The sequence below is a fragment of the Anabrus simplex genome, chromosome 5, assembly GCF_040414725.1.
Source record: "Anabrus simplex isolate iqAnaSimp1 chromosome 5, ASM4041472v1, whole genome shotgun sequence".
Taxonomy (NCBI): Eukaryota; Metazoa; Arthropoda; class Insecta; order Orthoptera; family Tettigoniidae; genus Anabrus; species Anabrus simplex.
In genome coordinates this window covers 197,368,818-197,387,452 of record NC_090269.1, presented here as the reverse complement: position 1 = coordinate 197,387,452, position 18,635 = coordinate 197,368,818, and the positions used below count along the sequence as shown (strand labels likewise).

The following is an 18,635-nucleotide window of genomic DNA, read 5'->3' as shown; positions in this document are numbered from 1 at the left end:
ATTGAATCAAACCTATATTGCTCCATATCCTTACTTATCTTCTGATCTCTGTGCATCTATTGCAGGTACGTGCACTCTAACCTGATTGTCTTATTGGCTTCCTTGGCCTCTCCCTACATATTTTCACACTGAACTTCCCACCATAAGCAACTGAATAAGTCCTGGGTACAGTATCCCTCCATTTGTGGGTAGGTCTACCCATCTCACTAACAACATTCGTCTGACTCTTCTCATTTCAGAGGCGTATACTATAGCGTTTTCTCTTTCAGGTACATTCCATGATTCATGCTCTCTTCGAACGTTATCAGACGCATTTATCTAATATGTATACTTAAGATTGAGGCGTGTTTATTTCTCTTCTTAAAAACGCCTTCTTCGTGTTTTAAATCCTCTTTGATCCTTCTACCATGGGTTTCAATTTTATCCAAATTTATTTCCGTTAAACTTCCTTTCCTGGAAATATAACAATATTATTTCAAATCCACTTTGTGCGTTACCTGAAGGAACGGCAAGTCGTAGCCCGCTGTAAGAAAATAAAACGTAAGTAAAACGTAAGTTGCGGCCGATTTTCATATAAAATGCGGATAATTGTTCCCTTTCAAAGGAAGAGTGACCCCAGAGCATTGCTCAACTACAACATACGAAAGAGAAAGTTAACATTCCCTTTCCTTTAACAGATTTACGACAGACGCCGAGTTGGCTGTGCTGTTCGGGTTACACAGCTGTGAGCTTGCATTTGGGATATGGATGGTTCGAACCTCAATGTAGGCAGGCCTGAAGATGGTTTTCCATGGTACGCAGATTAATACTAGGCAAATGCTGGGGTTGTGCCTGAATTAGGGTTACAGTCTCTTCCTTCTCAGTCCTACCCTACGCTCTCATTATCACCATAAGACCTGTTTAATTCGGTGCGACGTTAATATCAAGAACAGATGGACATCATCACAATCTGGAAATTATATTCTCTATACCGGTGGTGTGGTTACATAAAGTTACATTAAAATATATGTTTTCTACTAAATCGTGATTTAAAACAATTCATCAGTTGCAGTTGGAAGCAGGCATGAATTTATAAGCAGTGGTTTTGAAAAAGTGGATCCTTCTTATTCTGGAAACTAAGCACTTGTTCTTATAGAAATTTTATTTTTTACTGCTGATTTATTTATTTGGCTTCTGTATCTTAATACGATGTACGTTTCCGACTGTATGTCCGACAAAGTTTGAAGTAGGTTAAATATACTAGGATGACTGTTTTCTCCATGACAATAGGAAAGAGGAGGATAGCTAAACTGAATAAGCTGTTCGGCTTCCTGTGAAAGGACTCAAAACTTTTTGACGATCGTCCTGTTGAGTAAGGGCTGTGTGCTTGCATTCGGGAGATAGAGGGTTCGAATCCCACCGTCGACGGCCTGGAAGATGGTTTTCTGTGTTTTCCAATTTTCACACCAGGGAAATGCTGGAGTTGTACCTTAATTAAGGGCACGGCCACTACCTTCCCTATTCTAGCCCTTTCCCATCCTTCCGTCGCCGAAAACTTTCGATGTGTTAGTGTGACGTTAAACAAGTAGCAAAAAGAAAGAAAAACATGTTGATTAATCAAACTCGGGCCATATTCCTGATGGAAAAGAGGCACGTTTATTTATGTAATTATTACAAATTTAATTTAAAAATTGAGGCTACTTTTTCTGATCATTTAGTAGCTGAAACACTAAATCTTATCAAGTTTAAAAATGGACGTCCGAGAACAGTGTCAAGAAATCATTTCCTTCTCTCTTCTTCCAATATGACCAATCTAAGTTGCTAAATATTTTTATGCGTACTCTGTCCAATCCTTAATCCCTTAATAGCTACATTAGGCTCTACTGATTTCACAGCAGCGTGTATTCCTCCTTCAAAACCAATGTATATACTAGTAAAGTGTAAATTTAAACTGGACTTATAACATATGCCAGAGTAGACCGATGAAGGAAGTAAGAAGTACACTTAATGGCACGTATGAATCGTTAATCATCCCATGAAATAATTTCGGAAAGAATTTGAATGTCCAGTTTACGTATGAAGTTCCCATGTAACAAAAATAAGTTAGATTAGTTTACGCTGAAAATTCTAGGATATTATTGTAAGTTCATTTCAGAAGTGAGTTTCTTGGTAATTATGAAATGCGATTTTATTCACGCTATACATATATTCATATACCAGGAGAGAAACAGTATTATTTATGATACAATGATGCCATGACTTTGCTTTTGTTATCGAGCTATCTAGGCCTACGTCTTTCGAGAGTACCTAATTTCAAAATTTCAACAGAATAATCAGGTCACTGCTGCTACTGTACTTCTCTCATGGGTCGTAATTTACGCACTACTTGCTTGGATCCAGACCGCAACTTATTGAACTTGTGCATCTTGTAAGTGCGCGAATTTGTGCGCTTTAATAACCATTACACAAGAAATTTCCAATAAACTGAAACTTGAAAAGCAATAGAAAGTGAGATTCGATCCGTGGATCACGAGTTTATTAAAAGAGAGAAGTTGCTTGTTGCGCTGTGCGTTCCTTGAGAGAATGTGTTGCATGCTAGTCTTGTGAAGCAATCTCGACATACTCAAATTCCCTTTTCTCGTTAATGGATAGGTAATTAGGTCACTGCTGCTAGTGTACTCCTCTCATGGGTCGTGATTTACGCACTACTTGCAGTTTTAAGCGGTGAAAGATATCACCATAGCTAACACGTATATTGAAAATGTATCAGATAGGTGTGGACACGTTGGCTAAAGGCCACCATGCACAGAAAGCTAAGCCACGTTAAGCTACGCTAAGCTAAGCAAATCCAAGCTATGTTGTTTTATGTCACAAATAAGAAAAGCAAAGCTAAAAAGTGCCGAGCAGTCGTTTAAAGATGGCGGATTAATTGAAGAGAAGGCTTTGTTATTGACCGTTGTTGTGGAAGATGAAGAAAGACAAAGACACAGAAAGAGAAGAAGATCTGTACACGTGCAATTGGAAAGAGACTAATTTATGATGAATCCCATCATTCAGTTCAAGCATTGCATGGAAATGAACTTCTCTCTATTACTGAGAATTATATTAATAAGAAATGAATGTAGAGTAAAAATGTGTGTAAAAGCAATAAATGTTACGTAACTCACAGTCAATTTGTAAAGTTTCATTTATTTCTTGCCAACCGTTTCTTCCATGGTTATCTTTAATAATTTGACAGACGAGTATGTTTTTGTATCTCTTCAATCAGTCTTTCCTCCTTTCGTCTCCCTTAATTATCAAACACAGAAAAAATAAGCAATATACGTACAGCATTTATGTACAGTGATTCACGAAAGCCACACACATGTGGGCAAAAAAGAGATTGATTGTGCGAATGCGCGAAGCCAGCTACAGTTATGAAAATCGTCTCCTTGGCGATCTGTAAAATTTAGCTTGGCTAGGTTAGCGTAACAAAGCATAGCAGTCTGTGTGTGCCATTCCATGTAACTTCATTGCAGCGTTTCTTTCGTTCGGTCGCGTAGCATTGCGTAGCTTAGCTTTCTGTGTGTGGTGACCTTAAGTGTTGTTGTCAGTCATGAGCCTAACTATTACAATAACGCCTCTCAAAATATATTGTCCGTTTCTTGTTGTAGTTAACGAAATTATTCGTTGGGTTGATGAAAATGGGAGCTCTGGAAACAAAAGTGGTAAGAAACGTACTGTATCTCTATGAATAGTTGTTTAGAAATTATTCTCACCGGTACTCTTCATTTCAAGTACCGGTACGTAGGATCTGTGTTCTGTTCTCTCAGGATGAAATTATAGTAAGTGAAATTGAATTAAGATGCAAAAATGCTAACGCATTGAGCTCGCAGTTGCAATCGACGGTATTCTGTTAGAAATAAATGATTTCTCGGAGGAATTATCTTTATATCTGTTCGTTTTCAGACCGATTTTGTTGTAAGAAATGGAAGCTGGATATACTAAGTCATCCAATCATCTTAGAACCGGAGCGGCGGATAGGTATAACTAAGCCGACAGTGGCGCGGAAGCCTGCGGGAACGACCGGTACTAGCTTTGTCTCGCAACAGCAGTGTGAAAAGGGAAGTGAAAGTAAATGAACAATAATGATAATAATTGTTACCGTGTCTTTGTTGATCACAGAGGTGAAAGATAGTGTCTATCAAAGACAGTCAGAAGATTGATGTAAAACTGTAAAATTATTATTATATTTCCTTTGCAGTTTTTATTTTCTTTTCGGAACAAGACTTTACAAAATTCAGGTACAAAGGATCATAAGCTAGGACAGCACTTACAAAATAAATGACAACCTTGAGCTCGAAGCTCACTAATTATACATTCTCCAATGAGCGCTACGGCTCCTTTCAAAAACAGTCAAGGAGACGACCCTCCCACTTTCTTTTACAGAGTATTCAAAATATACAATGTTTCAAGAGCACCTTTTGCTCTACAAAATGATGTAGGAGTCTAGGAGACTATTCTCCGCACATTACACCATTACAGCATTCCAAAGGCATCCTTTAACATTTAAATTAATACCTAGAGCGTGTTCGCTCTATAAAATTTGCATTTTCAACAAAATGTCCAGACCTGTCGGAGGCACAACGTACTTTTTACAATTCGAACAGTATTTACTGTCTTAGATGAACAACCGTTTAACATATTTACGCAAAATGAAATAGAATTTCACAGGGGGTATCGAATACCCAATCAAGCGGGCCTTTGTGGGAAAGAAAAAACAACAGGATCGAGTTACCGGCCCAAAAATCAAAATGATATGGAGGCGGACACTTGTACTCCTTGACATTTTTGTTTAAAAGATTAAAACCCTATTTGGACTTCTGACCCGAAGTTACAGAGGCTAAGCCTATACCACTGAGGGAGAAAATTTAAGTTACAAAAGTTACAAAGTCATAGTCAGCTCAAAGTTAAGTTGATAGGGAACGCGAGAGGGTGTCACACTCTCTATTCCCGAATTTCAGCTAAGTTTCTTAGACTTGTTTTGAAATTTACATTAGAAGATGGAAATTTACATTTAGGAAAATTGAAGTTACATTATTAACTTTTGGAACCTTCCCCTCGATCTAGCTTCGACTTAGTTGTATACTGGCTGTCATTACCTTAAGCTGATGGAGTACTCGACGATGGGCGAGACGCCTCAGCCTCCTCCACTAACACACACTCAGTAGACTGGACGATCATTAAGAGAACCTGACAGGGAGGGGATATCGTGAGTGTTATTCTACTGCCCCGACCCACAGAGGGATATGTCTGTAAGATCTGTAATATAATATATAATAATTTAAAATCGAAATCACCCACGTTTTAGGTGAAATTCAGACATGGAAATGAAAAGTTCCTTAGAAACATCCTTGGTCCAAGGAAACCAACAGGCGAATGTACTTTCCCCTAAAGACCAATTTAAGAACTATGCCAAAGATTTGAACATCTCACAACGTCAATGAATAAACGAAGATTGGATTTCTATTTATATGTTGAAAGTATGGAACCAAAAAGGCTCGCCAACATGATTCTCACTTTTCAGGAGAACTGGAGTACGGAGGTCCCATGATTGAAAGAAGTCCATTATAATCTAGAAAAGTGTGGAAACAGGACAGAAGATGTAAGTAAAAGAGAATTCTTAAGAAGAAGGATTGCTGATGTGATTGGTATGTCCAACTAGAAAATGAGAAAGAACAGAGTATTCTCGGCAGAAGAACGAGCACGAGTTAGCCAACGGATGAAGGAGTCCTGGCGAAAGAGGAAAGAAATAGAGAACTCGAAAAATTAATTGAAGTCATGTAATCGCTCCCCATAGGTGGTTGAAACGGTAATAATAATAATGAAATGAAAAGGCGTATGGATTTTAGTGCCAAGATGTGTCCGAGGACTTCGGTTCGCCAGATGCAGGTCTTTTGATTTGACTCCCGTAGGCGACCTGCGCGTCGTGATGACCTAGTCCGCGTGCCAGGGGAATTAACCAATTATGGTTAAAATTTCCAATCCTGCAGGGAATCGAACACGGGACCGCTGTGACTAATGGGCAGCACGCTAATCATTCATCCATGGAGGCAGAAATAACAATAATAATAATAATAATAATAATAATAATAATAATAATAATGGGAAAATCACCAGAAAAATGTAACTGGGATTAGTCGAATTTACCTGGGAAATATTTTAGTGAATAAAAATTACATTTTCAACAAGTAATAAGGAAATTTACAATGCCAATTACTTTACAGGAAGTACGGCTTAAAGAAACAAGTGATATTTTTTTCGCATGGGACAAGAATAACACGAAAGCTTAAAACGAAAATATGTTATTTAATTTTTTTAGTTTTTAGTATAGACACGTTAAGTGGCTGTCATCACTAAGTGAGAATGAACGTGATATCTTGGAATGTTCGAAATTGTATTTTGCCAACATTTTATTTTAGTTAATGACTTTAGCGTTTTAAATACTTTGTTATTTACTTTACAAATAAAATAATTTGTTCTTAATATTCTCATCGCTAAACTTCGACCTGTTTGAGTGGGATGTACATCTTTTAATTTAATGCAAAGGCACCTTGTATGGGTACTTAAAGGAATACCTGTATTTAATTTTAAGATCATCGTTGGGATATTGAGGAAGTATTGGAGAGGTGAGAAACATCACCATTCCCCCACCCCCCTCACTTTTTTCCTTCCGTTCGTGTAAATTATTTGCTAGAATGTAACGATTACAATGTTATTTCAAAGAGTAAATTACAAGTTAAAATTACATTTTGTAAAACGTAACGATTGCAAGTAAATATTACCGAGAATATAATCCTTACTAGTAATTGTATTACCTTCACTCCATTACTACACAACTCTGAGCTTAGTGTAATATAATCTGCTCATAGGATCGGTTTGTGCGTGAACTGCAGTGGATTTGAAGGACTGATATGTAATAGTAACTACTGGCTTGGGTAAGAAAGCAACAGGAAATTAACCCCCTCCTCATTTCCATAGTACACATCTTCAGTGTTGCCTAATTCATCTATGACAGCTGATGGCAGAGTTGTTGAGGTTCAAACCAGCCTTCTGGCTGAGAACTCGACAACAACAAAAAATAACTACTTTTGCTATTTGTTTTATGTCGCATCGACTCTGACTAGTGTTATGGTGACGATGGGATAGGGCAAGCCTAGGGCTACTAGCCCTAGCATTTGCCTGGTGTGGAAATGAGAAACCGCGGAAAATCACTTTTAGAAATGCCAACAGTGGCGTCGAACCCACTATCTCCCGAATGTAAGGCCACGAGTATTCACCTCGAACTGCGAAGTCAAATTGCTTGGTAATGTAATATAATATAATATTGATTTCCTTGAACATGGAAGAATGATGAGTTTACTAGTCTGCATAGAGGGATTCATAACATCTGAATATTTTATTTCTTCTCCTTTTGATGCCTTCCCTATTAATGAAGGCTGACCACAATTTTGGTGAAATCAGCTCGATCTTTTGGCGCCCTCCGAAGAGCATGGAATGTCAGTCCTGACCACTCTCGTAAGTTTCTCATCTACAAATTCCTTCTTCGACCTCGGCCACACTGACTTTCAAATTTACCTTCTGAAATTATCTTCAGAAACTTGTGTTTGCTACTCCGTGTGATACGTCCAAGATACGCCGTCTGACGGTTAATATCCTCAAAACTTCTGCATAGAATTTCGAACTTCTTTATTTTTCTATAAAATGCGAAACACTCTTCTGAACATCTGCATTTCAAATGCCTGTGTACTCGGTGCTCTTCGGTGTCGTATTCTCGGCACCATTGAGAATTATACATTTGAATTTTGTCTCCAAGCAAAGGATATTGTCTCAGAATAGACTTCCGGAAGCTTGCCCAAGCCGGTTCAGTTCTTGTTCTTCTGATCTGATCTGTAAGTCTAGTGACTCAACAGCGAGGGTCTCTAACCTTCCGAATCTGTTTGTCAGTTTTGCCATAGATATTATGACAGATGTGAGAGTAATTGTTTCGACTCGTGACCAAAACCTTGGTTATTTTACTTCTGACTTTAACACCAAGAATGCCTTCTTCAGCTGTTATTGTGTCCATCAGCCACTGAAAACCATCAGGGCTATCGGCAAGTATGACAGAGTGTGATGTGTGTATCACAGAACATATGATAGTCTAAGATCAATCGATGTTGTTTTCTCTGTGCGCTTATCACAAATTCAATTCTTAGCATTTGCGAGATAAATTGTAAAGAGTAACACCATGAAAAAATATAAATTGCATTGCAGCAAACCATTAATCTGGTACGTATATTAAAGATACAAATACCGAATATGATGGTATATTAGTGTCAGTCTACAGGATAAACAATAAGATTAAATGCAGCAGAGGATATACCATTCTTTCCTCCCATAAAGGCTTCTTCCACAGCTAAGTACGTTCGAATGACATAATTTCACAATTAGACCGAGAGTCTAATTCATTATACTCTGCTAATAACAGTGGATCACAGGAGACGTCTGGTTTGAACAAGGAATTTTTGCCGTTATAAATAGGCTACGAGGGCTACTTCTCGTAATAAGCACAGCATTAGTCCTTAATGAGAGCCTGAGTCAACCTGTCAAGTTAAAATCTATGACTGAAACTAGAAACAAACTTAATACTTTCTGTTAAACCCCAGTAATGAACCAAAGTTATATATGTACTGTAATTTGCCTGTATGGACTACTTTATATGCGCCCAATATAATCTTCATTGGTCTTTCTTTCAGGCATTTTAAATGCAATTATTTATGTTTCATTTTAACTTAACGGAAGATATACGGATATTGAGAGAATTGTTCGCTAGGAGTGGTCATCCAATTGAGTACTTTTTGTTTGCTTGCTAGGTAGAGTAATAGAGACGTCTTAATTGGTCGCTACTGATCGAGGTTCGCTACATATCCTTAATTGAAAATAGCATGTATTACCACTCACTCGTGAATTCCATTTATTTATTTATTTATTTATATTATAACTACTATCCATATGGCTTAGTAATGCTGACTTATTTCCAATCTTCTGACAAAATCTGATATTATGAAACAGTTAAAGTAAGATAAGAAACGAGAATATAGGGTGCTAAGATCAAGAAGCATCTTAATTAAGTTAACAAATAACCATGGAAAGGAGTGATGACTACTCTGTCAATTGCAAGAGGACAGGGATACCAAAGACGAAACTAAAAATCAAATCTCAAATAAGGCAATGTAAATGTCGATCTGTAGGAGAACATTATTGCTAAAAATACCATTTCAGCTTATCGGGCCCTGTTAAATAGAGATGAAGAAAAAAAGGCACGATCGATATCTAAATAGCTGATAATCTGCTACTACGTTCAGACATTTTTAATTGACGACATTTAGGCTGTGTACGTGAAATTTTGCTCCACTAGATGGCACATGAACTGGAACTCTGTTGAATAGCCTATTGCTGGTTTTCGACAACTTTAGTCGGTTAAACAATGAATAGGTCACCAGACATTGTTCACGTGATGATGTAACTATCCTACTTTTTACTCACCTCCCCGTTGGTAAATATATATTAATAACAAAAGCATCCGGAGATTTAGGCACCAGAGTTCATCAAATTAAAATATCATGGAATTTAAGTGTTGATAGAAAACGTAAATTATCTTGTCATTCAGGACATGTACTCGAAACTAAGTTCTGTTAAATCTCACTCGGGCCATACATAACCCCTTGAAAACGACTAAAGGTACGGGAACTGCACCTAGGTTACTTCTTCTCCTTCTTTTCCTTCGTAATGTTTTCTCGCTGGTACAGGGTCTGATGTTCTAATCTTGGCTCGCCATTTTGCACGGCCTTGGGCACCATGTGATCTCAATTCCAGAGTCTTCATATCCGCATTCACTGTGTCATGCCAGCGCTACTTTGCAAGTCCGCGTGGTCGTTGCCCATTAATTTCAAAGGTGTGGGGGAAATTGGCAACTGTTCCAGATGCAGAATGCAGGACATGACCATACCACTAGAGACATTTTAGCCAGGTCTTCTCAGTGATGGGTACTATGCCCATTTGCTGGCGGACGATGTCTTTTTTGACATGATGCAGGAGTGTGATGTCCAGCGACCAACGGAGCATACGCATTTCCATGGTGTGTAATAGGTGCTGTGTAGCTTTGCCAGCTGGCCGACATTGAACATCGTATTAAGCAACAAGACGTACTAACATGCGGTATATTTTAGACTTCAGATGTAGTGGCATCTTTCTGTCGCAGAGTATACCTGTGACTTCTCTCTGTCTCATCCATGCTGCCTTTATCCTACTTCGCACTTCATCACGTATCCCACCATCAGTATGTCGGCGAGTTCCTAGATACCTGAAGCTTACGGTATTCGTTAAGGTCTTTCCATCAACTTGAATTGAGCCGTTGCTTGGGTATTCGGTCTTCTTTTTGTTCGGTCTAAGACCGTATAGTGAGACGCAGCTGTTCCAATCTTCAATTTGACGCGGCAATCGATTTCTGGTGGTATCAGCAAGTGCGACATCATCTGAATATAAGAGAGTCCAAGGGACACTCTTCTGCAGATCCCGTGCAATTGTGTCCATGACGGGAACAAAGAGCAATGGGGACAATGCGGAGCCTTGGTGTACACCGAATTTCAATGGAAAGCTCTCCGAGGTGCCATCAGCGCAACGTACACAACTTGTTGTGTTCGTGTAAAGCATCTTGATGCAATTGATAAGCATTTCCGGTACACCATGGTCGCGAATTGCATACCAGATCATACAATGTGGAACACGGTCGAAAGCCTGTTCAAGATCAAGGAAGGCAACATGCAGTGGCTGTTGTTTCTCTCGGTGCTTTCCAATGAATGGTCATTCTGGCAGCGAAGATGGCGTCGGTTGTTCCAGCGCTCTTAACGAAGCCGCAGTCGTCAATCGAGGGTTCTCTCAAAAAATCTTCATTGTATGCCACAGGAGGCGGATTGGACGGTAATTTGCACATGTTGCTGGGTCACCTTTATACATAAAGATAGGCATAGCGATGTTTGTAGCCGAATCACTGAGAACAGAGCCAGAATCAAGTATAGCATTAAAAAGTTGGTCAGCCAGTCGATCGCGGGTTTTTTTAATTCCAGCAAATTCCAGAAGTTTGTCGGAAGATCATTTGGTCCTGGCGCTTTTTCGTTCTTCATACTCCTGATTGCGTTGGTGACTCCCTCTGGTGTGATATGTTAGAGAGAACCTGCTGTTTGATTACTTTCTGGAATTTGAGGATGTGAAAACTCAGTGTTAGAAATCTCTTCAAAGTGTTGTTGTCAACGTTTGAGGACGCCCTGTTTGTCATGTAATCGCTGACCATCCCTGCCTTTTATGCACAGATAGTGCTCAATTTCCCGCGCTGACTTTGTTCTAGCTTTGGTCAGCCGGTAGATAGTTTTCCCTCCTTCCTTTGAGTTCAGTGTAGCATACAGGTCATTATAGTGACTGCGCCTAGATTCAGCGACAGCTTTCTTAGTCTCACATTTGGCTATGACATATCTTTCCCTGTTCTCTGGAGTCTTTTGTGAAACGCAGTTTATATATGCCTTCTTCTTCCCATGCACCTTTTCTTGGACCTGGACCGTCCATAACCAAGTTTGCTTGTTGATACGACGGGAACTAGCTTTTGTTGTGTACAAGATGCTCTGGCGATTGCGGTGAGATATTTGCAGAATGTGGTCTGCGTGTTGTCAGTCGCATTCAGGTTGATGGGAGGAACATTGACACTGCCCGCTAGGATCTCTTTTCGGTCTTTAAACTTCCAACACACGATCTTTTCGGGGTAATTATCCCTCCACCTCTATAATGTTTACAGATCCTTAAGTTTGCCGTGAGCAGCGTACATTAGGGGGCTACACAGTCAGATGGTATAACTTTCACGTGTGGTACTAGTCTGAAATCACAGCGTCGAACAAGGATAAACTGCTATAGTCACCACTAGTGAAAGTAACGAGGTAGTTTATGCGCTTTTTGAAAAATCTGTTACCAATAACTAAGTCATTTGCCACGGCAAAATCCAAACTTTGAGTTCCATCAACATTTCGGATACCGTAGCCGTTACCACCATGGCAGCTTGGTGTGACCAGCATGCCCATTAAGATCACCACAAGTAGAAACTCATCTCGCGGACACGCTGAAACATTGTCTTGGAGCTGTTGCCAAAACTGTTCCTTTTCTATGTAACCAAAGCCAGAATGAGAGGCACATATGCAGATAAGACACATAGTGGAGAAGATAGGGTGTTAATTATAAATGACATAAGGCAGTCTGAATGGCGCTGAACCTCACCAACTCGATCTCGCAGGTGGCGCAGACGATGATGGCAAAACCATTCCTGTTGGATGCACCATGGTAGAACAGTTTATAGCCATCTACGATGTCGAGATTTCTGGCCTTTCCAACGTGTTTCTTGTACACATGCAATGCCCACTTTCCGTTCTTTCAGCATCGCTGCTAGTTCGCGGGTGCGACCAGTAAGAGTCTTAATGTTGAGCGTGGCAATGCGTGAATGTTGTTTGCGTTGGGTTAGCTTCTTTAGCTGGCTTCGCCCTTGAACCAGTATCCCTTGTCCATTTGTCGCGGCGGTCAGGCGAGGACGTCAGGCGTTTCCGGGGGACGTCCTAACATTATCCGACAAAATTGACTTAGATGTGATTCATAGGTTGCGACGGAGTTACCGACCAGCTTGCCAGTGCAGTCTCGCGTCGGACGTTTCAGAGCTACTGTCAGTAGGAATGTAGGTCACCCCTAACATGGAGAACAGACGCCTTCTTAGCCGCTCCTAATATGAAGAACAGAGGCTAATTCTGATATATGCCCATAGTTATGGACAAGTACCTTTTACTAATCCCGAGTACTAGGATGCCACTTCTGCCAGCTGCACTGTTACGAATTCCATCCTCTCCACCATTGCTACCATTGTGGACTTTGCTCATAACCCTAAGCTGGGGCCCTCCATATTTATGACCTCTGGAGAAAGCGGGTCCCAGTATTGTAAATGGCCCAGGATTAGGCCTGCCTGTTGGTGCACGGGTTTATTTGCGAAGTATCTTCACCAGCCCACATTTCTTTAGGTTCTCTACCCGCCACGCGGGTATGCGCCCTCTAGGGGCTGACAGGCTCCTGCGAGGGAACTGCACCTAGGTTACTCTCCTGAAATAAATACTTCTCAATGACTTTAAATAGATCTATATTCTGTAACAGTACCGTATTATCTACGTGTTCACATATCGTCAACATAAGCATAAAACAAACTTACCAATCGACTCTACTTAAGGAGGGAACATTGTGACTATCAAGACCATCGGGCGAGTTGGCAGTGCGGTTAGGGGCGCGCAGCTGTGAGCTTGCATCCGGGAGATAGTGGGTTCAAACCCCACTGCCGGCAGCCCTGAAGATGGTGTTTACATGGTTTCCTATTTTCACTCCAGGCAAATTGAAGCCACGGCCGCTTCCTTCCCACTCGTAAGCCTGTCTTATCGCATCGTCGCTATAAGACCTATCTGTGTCGGTGCGACGTAAAGCATGCTTAAAAAAAACTGTTAAGAGCAAATGCGGCGGATGGCAAAAAAGCCAGCGAGAGATGATAATGATGGCGCAGTTGCGACAATGTGGAGGGAGCTAAAGAATATGGCCGACGAATTGTTGGTGATGGTGATTAATGTTTTAAGAGGAAATTCAACTGCGAAAACCATCGTCTATTAAAAGTAATCAGAGGGAAAAAGAAGACGTCTGACACTTTGAAAAACGAAGGCGTAGTAGAAGGTAAAGGGAAGGGCCACGAAAGGTGTTGATTTAAAAGACTCCCTCGAACTCGCGCGGAGTCGAAAAAGAACAAGAGTTGACCAAGTGAGGTAGAATAGAAAGGTACCTCACACAAGTAAACGGAAGTAATGTCAGACACAGATAGGGGTACCATGGGTATCATGGCCGCCAATAAACCCTCCCAAGCACCTGAGGCCGCTTTCAGTTATATTTTAGGACAGACAGGGGATGTATTCCACCATCCCCACCCACAGGAGGAACGCTGCCGTCTCAAGGACTGACAAGACCTTTAAGTTTTAAGTGACTGTTAATCCAGATTACAGCTCCCGGATCTCCAGTTGCTTGCGGATGGAATACGAACAACACGGATGTCATTCTTAATTTTAAAAGTCGCACATATATTGGCCAGAATTCCATCTGTGGCCCTCTTGGTGAGACGCCTTTAATTATGACACTCGGCTATCACGCCATCCTCCCACCACATGTGTCAACTCAAACCCATGAAAGGGGATACCACCACAATATGGGACAATATCTGAGCAAGGACAAGAAGGAGAAGCAAATTATTAGCTTTACGTGACTGTTGACATCCTAATCGTAGCCACAAGATCTCAAGCAATAAACTTACGTAGAATTCGAGCAACAGGAACGTGAGTTTCATTGTGAAAATTTCACAGCCACTTTCACTTCACTGCAGCCACTTTGTTTATAAACTGATAACAAGGCCACCCAGCTATCAATTTCTGAGAAGAAACCAAAGAAGAGGGAAAATAATATACATCACAAACCAGTGCAGAATTCTATCGAACATTTGAACTATGATCTGAATTTGCTGAGGAAGACATTTTTTTACAAATGTATGAACAACGTTCTGCTAGTTATTGTGATATTTCATTACTTAAGTCATTAAACGCAAATGACCCATGAATGCCAGGATTACTCATCTCCTCGGAAATCAAATATATAACGAGCTTATCTTCCCCTGTGAACCACGTGACCTTGCCGCGGTGGGGAGGCTTGCCAATCCCAATGAAGCAGGTAGCCGAGCCGCAGGTGCAACCATATCGGATGGGTATCTGGTGAGAGACCAGACTAACGAATGGTTAATCGAAAGGGGGGTAGCAGCCTTTCGGAAGTTGCAAGGGCGGCAGTCTAGATGACTGACTGATATGGTCTTGTAATAATACTCAACATGGCTTAGCTGTACGGCTGAAAGCAACGGGGAACTACAGCCGTAACTAACTCCCGAGTAAATGTAGCTCTCTCTGTATGAATGATGTACTGCTGGTGGCTTCCTCCTGGGTAAAATATTCCGGACGTAAAATAGTCACCCATTCGGATCTTCAGGTGGGAACTACACGAGAGGGGGCAGTCATCAGGAAGATGGATACTGACATTCTGCGAGTCGGAACGTGGAATGTTAGAAGTTTGTATCGCTGTGGTAGGTTAGAGAATCTGAAAAGGGAGATGGATAGGCTAAAGTTAGATGTAGTTGGTATAAGTGAAGTACGTCGGAGGAAGAGTAGGATTTCTGGTCAGGCGACTACAGAATTATCAACACAAAATCAAGCAGGGGAAATGCAGAAGTAGGTTTAATATTGAATAAGAAAATAGGGCAGCGCGTAAGCTACTATGGCTAGCACAGTGAAAGGATTATTGTGGTCAAAATAGACACCAAGCCAATGCCCACCACAATGGTGCAGGTCTATATGCCTACTAGTTCAGCGGATGATGAAGAAATCGAAAGAATATATGAAGAGATAGAAGATTTAATACAATATGTAAAAGTTGATTATAATATAATTGTGATGTGAGACTAGAATGCAGTGATAGGCCAAGGAAGAGAAGATAACGCAGTAGGAGAATTCGGATTAGGATTAAGGAATGAACGAGAAAGCCAGCTGGTTGAATTCTGCACAGATCACAATTTAGTCCGGGCTAACACTTGGTTCAAACACCACAAACGACGGCCTTATACATGGACGAGACCTGGAGACACTGGAAGGTATCAAATAGACTTCATTATGATTAGGCAGTGATTTAGAAACCAGGTGCTGGATTGCAAGACTTTCTCAGGAGCAGACGTGGACTCTGACCACAATCTGTTGCTCATGAAATGCCATCTGAAGTTGAAGAAATTGAAGAAAGGAAGGAATGCAAGGAGATGGGATCTAGACAAGTTGAATGAAAATGGTGTGAGGGATTATTTCAAGGAACATGTAACACAGGGACTAAATGAAAAGGATGAAGGAAACACAGTAGAGGAAAAATGGACAGTCATGAAGTATGATATCAGAAAGTCTGCTGAATAAATGTTAGGAAGAAAGGAAAGATCACCTAAGAAACAATGGATAACTCAAGAGATACTAGACCTGATTGACGTGCAATAATGCAAAAATGAGTAGGCCAGAATATAGTACAGACGAATAAAGAATGAAGTGCAAGACAGATATGGAAGAATGGCTGAAAGAGAAGTGCAAGGATATTGAAGGTTGTATGGCCCTAGGAAAGGTAGATGTTGCATAAAGGAAAATCAAGGAAACCTTTGGAGAAAGGATAAGTGGGTGTAAGAATATTAAAAGCTCAGATGGAAAACCACTTCTAGGGAAAGAAGACAGGTCAGAACGATGACAGGAACATATCCAACAGTTGTATCAAAGTAAAGAAGTAGATGATAGTGTTCTGGAACACGAAGAGGCTGTTGATGCTGATGACATGGGAGAAACAATTTTGAGGTCAGAATTCGACAGAGCTTTGAGACACCTAAGTAGGAACAATGCACCGGGAATTGATGACGTACCCGCAGAATTACTGACTACCTTAGGAGAAACCGGCATGGAGAGGTTGTTCCATTTAGTGTGTAAGATACATGATACAGGAGAAGTGCCATCTGAACTTTGGCAGAATGTTGTTATACCTATTCCCAAGAAAGCCGGTGCTGACAAGTGTGAAAACTACCGCACCATTAGTTTAGTATCTCACGCCTGTAAAATTTTAACATCTATTATTTCCAGAAGAATGGAAAGACAAGTTGAAACTGAGTTGCGAGAAGCTCAATGTGGCTTCAGAAGAAATGTGGGAATACGTGAAGCAATCCTGAGTGATCTTAGAGGACCGAATTAAGAAAGATAAGCCCACGTATATGGTGTTCATGGATCTAGAAGTCCAGCTCCATGGCTAAATGGCTAGCGTGCTGTCAAATCAAAAGACCTGCATCTGGCGAGCCGGACTTTTCCTCGGACACTCCCGGCACTAAAAGCCATACGCCATTTCATTTCATAGATCTTGAAAAGGCATTCGATTATGTTGATTGGACCAAGCTGTTTGAGATTCTGAAGGAGATCGGGATCAGATACCGAGAAAGGAGAATTTTTTACAATCTATACAGAAATCAGTCTGCAGTGATAAGAATCGAAGGCTTTGAAAAAGAGGCAGCAATCCAGAAAGGAGTGAGGCAAGGCTGCAGTTTGTCCACTCTCCTTCTCAATGTTTAGGCCTACATAAAACAGACAATGAAAGAAATCAAAGAGGAATTTGGAAAGGGTACCAAAGTTCAAGGAGAGGAAATCAAAACCATGAGATTTGCCGATTATATTGTTATTTTATCTGACTCTGCAAAAGATCTGGAGAAATTGCTGAATGGTATGGACAGAGTCTTGGGGAAGGAATGCAAGATGAAAGTAAATAAGTCCAAAACAAAAGTAATGGTGTGTGGTCAAACAAAGTCAGGTGATGCAGGAAATACTAGATTAGGAAATGAAGTCTTAAAGAAAGTCCTGACTTTTGTGATGTACTTGGGTAGCAAAATAACTAATGATAGCGGAAGTAAGGAGGACATAAAATGCAGACTAGCACAAGCAAGGAAGGCCTTTCTTAAGAAAAGCAATTTGTTCACCTCGAAGATTGATACAAGAATTAGAAAGATGTTTTCGAAGACTTTCGTTTGGAGCATGGCATTGCATGGAAGTGAAACATGGACGCTAACTAGCTCAGAGAGAAAGACAATTGAAGCTTTTGAAAAGTGATGTTACAGAAGAATGCTGAAGGTGAGATGGGTAGATAAAATGACTAATGAAGGGATCCTGAATCGAATTGGCGAGAGGAGATCGATTTGAAAAGAATTTGACCAGAAGAAGAGACAGAATGATAGGCCACATCACTCAGGTCTTGTATAGTTGGTTCTTGAAGGAAGTCTGGGTGGTAAGAACGGTAGGAGTAGACCAAGGTATGAATATGACAAGCAGATTAGAGCAGATGTGAAAAGGTTAGCACAGGATAGGGTGGTATAAAGAGCTGTATCAAACCAGTCTATGGACTGATGAATCAAATGACAACGATATTATATTTGATGTAAATATGTTATATATGTTTAAAATTAAAATTTATAGAAGAGAATGAATGTTAAATCAGTTATCTATAGGAAATGAGGAATTTAATCAAAGATGATTCGTCAGATTGGTTTGATGTGTTTACAGCTTTTTATCTACATCATGTACGTTATTTTCCTTCAGAACATGTCTGTGTCAGCTGTGTAATGTTCTGTTCTTTAATTCACCAAGAGAATAGCGTGGGTGTATTTTTAAACTAAGTCCACGGAGGGAATTTGGGATATAAGTATCAACTTGACACTTTTGGAAAGAGTATAACACTCAAGAATGAGATGGTATAATTGATCGTGAAATAAGGAAAAGTGTATTTCTATGTTCCCTGCCATCTTAAGGAGTTCTAGGGAATCACAGCGTACGATGTGCATAATAGTCGTCAGGTCCAAGAAGAATGATCTATCATTTCTACTTGTTTGTGGCAGGTTCCTCTTGCCTTCCTTCATAGCCTACCTCTCG

General features: G+C 40.4%; 1 long non-coding RNA gene across 3 annotated transcripts in view; it reads left to right on the top strand.

Moving 5' to 3' along the window:
- Window positions 1-18,635, top strand: part of LOC136874760 (uncharacterized) — a 51,170-nt gene that overhangs the window by 10,614 nt on the left and 21,921 nt on the right. For 2 of the 3 annotated variants that reach the window (XR_011018267.1, XR_011018269.1), the window contains exon 3: window positions 3,633-3,686. The exons of the other annotated variant lie outside the window; for it this stretch is intronic. This is a non-coding gene — a long non-coding RNA (uncharacterized lncRNA). The remainder of the gene's footprint in view (window positions 1-3,632; window positions 3,687-18,635) is intronic. 3 annotated transcript variants of the gene reach the window in all.